We start from the raw sequence: 6,000 nt of genomic DNA on the forward strand, positions 1-6,000 counted from the left end.
TTTTTTTTTTTTTTTAAAAATGATGCTGGCTGACTAATGCACAGACAGGCTGGCAATTCAACAGAAAAATGCTTGCAACTACCTCAAGCAAATTACTGAACACCCTTTTTCTTAAAGTAAATTCAAATCTTCCACACAGCACATTGCACTTTCGATCTTTTGAGAACAGTATGTCCAGTCAAGCCAACAGAACCAAAACTACTAACATAACAATTAAAGCTTCATCTTGTATCTGCATCCTAACTCTGAAGCTACATAGTTTTTTTAAGCTATACTAAATTACAGTGTACACCCCTACGTTTTCCCCATTTACAGAGTATTTAACTAAGCTCCCCAAACCACTGAGATTTCATGTTTTAAGGAATGTCCAGTAACAAGACTCATTACTGACCTGCTCAAAGTCTGACAGAGAAAACTCCTGTGTTCCACTTTTACAGAACAAATTGGCAAAAACACTGAAAAATTTTAACTCATAATGTATTTAATTACAAGTTTCTGAGCTATTACTCAAAATTTTACAGCTGTTCCAATTGTGGAATTTCTATCTGGAAGGGTAAAGAAAAAAATTTCAGACATTTGACCAAGATTCTTATCTGCCTCCCTGTAAGATTTTAATCTATTAAAGAGACTGTGCACCTTTTGCAGCATAAATTCTCTCTTGACATAGTTTCCATATCTTTCACATCTGTTGCTGTTCAATATTGGGTCAGTCAGCTAATTTAACAATGGTTCTGCACTGACTGCCAAAGCAAAGAGGATGGCGTTCAATATATTTACAGAAAATTGCTCTTTGTCAAATAGTCCATCTTTTGATAAAGTTTATCTGCTAAATAGAGGTGGAAAGGCTTGCTCTGCAGTTTATCAGGTCAGCAATGTTAGTAACTAATGTTTACTTAACCTAAAAGCTATGTTTTAGTACCATGAGCACACTTAGCAAGATAGTGTTGTTCAGCACATGCTGTAAAGAGCTGTTTTTCAAGTCAGGGAACTTGCTATTTCCACAGCTGAATTAAAAGTGGAAATTCCAGTTTACTCCATTTCATGAACAATGACTTTTGATACTTATTTTCCTTCTTAAAAAAAAATAAAAATAAATTAAAAACCAGACTATTACACAACTAGACTTCTTCAGTGGTATTCTAACCTATGGACTAGAATACTGGTGGATGCTCCACACTGTGCTTTAATTACAAGGAAAAAAAAAAAAAAGAAGGCAAGAATTCCAAGTACAAGGATTTTATGCTCCATATCGTTCCTTCCTTCAGCTCTTCCTCGTGCATCACTATGATGCTTACACCAGATTCCACAGGGGATTTCATTTTAACAAAACCTGAATTATAATTTCTACAATATAAAAGAGATTAAATTTCAAATACAGTGAAACATTCCTACTTTGTACTTCAAGATGTAATTGCCAAAATGCAGAACAGGATTTATAGAATAACAGAAGATACAGACATATGCTAATAACAGTTTCAGGCTCATTATTAGCCATAAGACACCAGTCAAAAATCTGAGGTCACAACTGTCACAAACAGTAATCCCTCTGGGGTCTGTGCTGGGACCAGTACTATTTAATGACTTCATCAAAGACATAGCGATATTCAGTGCACCCCCAGCAAGTTTGTTGACAACACCAAGCTGCATTGGTATGGTTAACATGCTGGAGGGAAAGGATGTGCCATCCAGAGGGACATGGACAGGCTGGAGAGGTGGGACCATACAAACATCATGGAGTTCAACAAGGCCAAATGCAAGGTCCTGCACATGGGTCGCGGCAGCCCCTAGTATCAGTACAGGCTGAGGGACGAAGGGATTGAGAGCAGCCCTACGGAGGACTTGGGGGTACTGGTGGATGGAAAGCTGGACATGAACCAGCAACATGCACTTGCTTGCAGCCCAGAAAGCCAACTGTGTCCTGGGCTGCACCAAGAGAAGTGTGGCCAGCAGGGTGAGGGAGGGGATTCTCCCCCTCTACTCTGGTCTCATGAGACCCCCCCTGCAGTGCTGTGTCCAGCTCTGGGGGCACCAACACGAGAAGGACATGGACCTGCTCGAGGGGGTCCAGAGGAGGCCACAAAGATGATCAGAGGGCTGGAGCACCTCCCCTGTGAGGACAGGCTGAGAGAGTTGGGGGTGTTCAGCCTGGAAAAGGCTTTGGAGAGACCTTATAGTAGCCTTTTAGTACTTAAAGGGGGCTACAGAAAACATGGGGAGGGACACTATCAGGGAGTATAGGGATAGGACATGGGGTAACAGTTTTAAAGAGGGCAGATTTAGATTAACTATAAGGATGAGATTTTTTTACAATGAGGGTGGTGAAACACTAGAACAGGTTGCCCAGAGAGCTGGTAAATGCCCCATCCCTTGAAACATTCAAGGTCAGTTGGATGGGGCATTGAGCAACCTGATCTAGTGGAAGGTGTCCCTGCCCATGGACTAGGTGACCTTTAAAGGTCCCTTCCAACCCAAACTACTCTATGATTCTGTGAAAGCTGCAAGTGCTGCAACCCACAGCTGGTAGCAGCTCTACCTAAAACAGGCATCTTGGAGATCAGTTATCTGTAACATGGTGACAACTTCAACTAAGAGGTATAAAGACCTGTCAAGTCACTAAGTAACTACTTTCTGTCCACTTGCAGTTAGACATTGATCCCATCAACAGTCATGGGCAACCATTTACCTAAGAACTTAGGAAGATTCAGACAAAACTATGCATTTATAAACTTAGACCAGACATTTAATAGTAGATGTCAAAGTGTTTATGGTGAAAACAAGAACTGTTGCTTCAAAACCTCAGCCTCTAAGGAAATTATGAAAGGTCTAAGGAAAACACACTTCTAACAGTTTCTTGCATCTGCAAGTATTATATGTACATTCCAACAGGAGTGACAGCAAGATGAACCACTGACTGGGTACTATACAGTTATTTCTCTGGAAATCTGGTCTGGGTACCAAAGCAAAATTAATTTTAAAAGGTACCTCCAGAATTTAAAAAAAAAAAAAAAAAAAAAAAAAAAAAAAAAAAAAAGAGTGCTAGCTCTCCTTGTCATTAAGAAAAAAAATTAATAAAACATTTCCATTAACCATTTTGTTATATTCCATATACTAGTACCCATCATTACTGCAATTTAGCCATACTTTAAAAATCAAGGTTGCGCATGTTTTGCCGCTCCCTCTCACCATAATCAAGGCCTATGTAATTTAGAAATAGCTTATACTAAGATAAACTATGTCTGATCCTGCTACTGTCCAGTATAAGATGTAAGAATAATGCACACTTAAAGTGAACAATGCACAGTTACACTGAAAGTAGAACACTATTAAATAATATACAAGCTTATATTTTTAGATTGTACTGGTTTATTGTGTTCTAATTATTTAGGCATGAACATAGATATGATTGCATTTCAATCCATAGCCTTCATTAATCAAAACTACCAGTCTATGACCACTTTCAGTTTAAGCTCAGATACTTTTCCTTTCCAGCATATATTAAGTTTCAGGTGGAGTGAAGGCAGGATAGCAGGGATAAGGTGGTGGTAGAAGATGTTTAGGAAAAAATGCACAAGGGGATCTGGTCATGCAATGGGATACTAGTTATTTCATCAGCCACAGACCTTGTAATTTATTCTCTCTATGAGGAATTAAACTGTTCTAAATTTCTGTACAGTCTTTGCACAAAACATTTTAGGCTTTCACTTGCAACTCCTACTCTCTATACATGATGACTGTCAGGCAAGCTAACAAGCAAGAAAACCTTAGTGCTGTCTTTTGACACCATAGGTTATTTCAGTATCCTAGAATCATGACCTTACAACCAAATAGAAAAACTAATCCCCCAAAACAAACAAACAAAAAAAAAAGTGTAAAAAGGACTATTGTCTTCCTGGTTGGGTCCACAAACCACCCGCCAAACACAACTCAAACATTATACGCTGCTGGATGGTGAAGTGCTGGAATCAGCAGAACACACAGACTGAACTGACTTAGCCCAGTTGTAAATTTAGTCCAGAAACCTGTCTTTTTAAGAACTTCACTTTTCTTCTGAACCATGCACTCTGCCTTCATATAGGAGCAACTTCCACACGCAATGTACCATTTACCAATGCTTAAGGAAGATTTTCATAATTCTGCATTAAGAAAAATAAGAATGAAAGTATCCAGCAGCCTTGCTAATGTGCCACCAGGAATTCCTGCACAGCCTGAACTGAAAAGAAACTATTTCCAGCTTTTTCCCTGTTTGTAACTATATGCTGTATGTTTTATGTAACTGTTCCTTGTTCATTTTGCAGTAAAGCTCAATGAACAAGCATCTGACTTTCAAATATATCCTTTTGTCAAAAGCCAAAAATGGTTAAAAGTGTATAATTGGTTTGTGACTACACAGGTTTACCAGACATACTAGAAATTATAGGATTTCCCTAATTGATGCTAGCTGTAGGAAGCTGTTATAAAAGCTCAGTTTAAGGAAATGTTACCTCTTTAATAAATCACCATTTCGGCATCCTCAAATAACCCTCACAGTTGGCATACTGTTTTTTCCTAAGTTTTTTATGGTGCCGTATTTCTCACTGAAAATGGAAGTACAACCTTTATAAACCCCACCTACCCGAGCCACAGCAGAGTATTTTTTTTGTTCCAAAAGATTATGTATAGAGCTAATTCAAAACAAAAGGCTTGAACAAAGGTGAGCAGCTAACACATTTGGTGGGAGAAAGAGGAGAATAACAAAAAGAAGTGTAAGTTCATACTAAAAAAAAAATAAAATTCAAAACCACAACTCAAAAGCAGAACTATTAATAAGCTAAGGGCTGAAGCCTTCACAACTGGCCTGGTGGAATCTTTTCCAGACTTCCTCTTAGCATTAGGCTAACAAAGACTTTGGTCAGTGTTAAAACAAGGTACTTCTTTCTTGGTCTTATTTCCTCTGTCTTTTGCTTTTCTGTAAACACAGCAAAGCCTGGGAAAGCAGCTTGGGTTTAGATTTTAATTATGCTGACCCATAAGCAGTGAAAAGATGACACATGGGCTTCCTACAGGAAAGCCAAGGGACGTGTTCTGAAAACACACAAAGAAGATGGGTCTTCATGAGGCTTGCAGCTAAGCTGTCAAACTTCTTGTAGAAGCCTACCAGAGATACTAAGTGTACCTGGGCTCAAACAAGCAGTGGGCAAACAGTGAGATGGTGGGGGTGGGAAATGAACAAGACTTTTTCAAGACCTGCATAATGCTAAGGATGTACAGAGCAGAGTGAGATGGTTCAAGGTGAACCATCAATCCATTCACCTTACTGTTCTACTGTCCCTGGGATCCGCTACCAGTCATTACCAGGGACACAAACTGGGGCTAGAAACACCTGTCTCTGACCAATTTCTTTAAGAATATTTCAGGATTTCGGTGAAGGAATATTAATTCAAATATTAACTTCACAAGCATGTGTAGTCTTACCATTCTATTACCTGCATGCACTTTTGTCACGTAGGGACAAACCAGGACCCCTTGGCCCAGGGACATGTTCTGCAGCACTTACAGATGTCTGTGCACACCACTACCAGGCTGTAATGTCCATCCTTAACTGCACTAGGTGTGGACTTGGAGAAGATAGAGATGCAAAACTTCCAAGGCAGAACTGCACATCACGTAGATTGCCTTTAATAATTAATGTAAGATGACACAGCTTGCACTTCTCTTGGAAAATATTTTATGCAAGTAGTGGCGCTAGAAAAAACACGCTACTGTACACTATCTCCCGTGAGCCAAAACACAGACCCCCTACGCACAGCACAGCCTCACGTGGGAGGGACCCCAAGCCCGGTGGAAGCTCAAGGCGTGGGCAGGACCCCACGCAGCGGGAAGGGCGGCCCCGCGAGGCACACGCGCTCCCCACGCCACGCGTCTGCGCTTCCTCCACCACCACCCCCGGCCCCGAGTCCGCCCTTCACAGCTCAGGGGTCCACACCGGCCCCACGGCACGGGGTGGGGGTCCCCGGCACCCAC

Source organism: Athene cunicularia, assembly GCF_003259725.1.
Source record: "Athene cunicularia isolate RWA chromosome 7 unlocalized genomic scaffold, athCun1 chr7_part1, whole genome shotgun sequence".
NCBI lineage: Eukaryota > Metazoa > Chordata > Aves > Strigiformes > Strigidae > Athene > Athene cunicularia.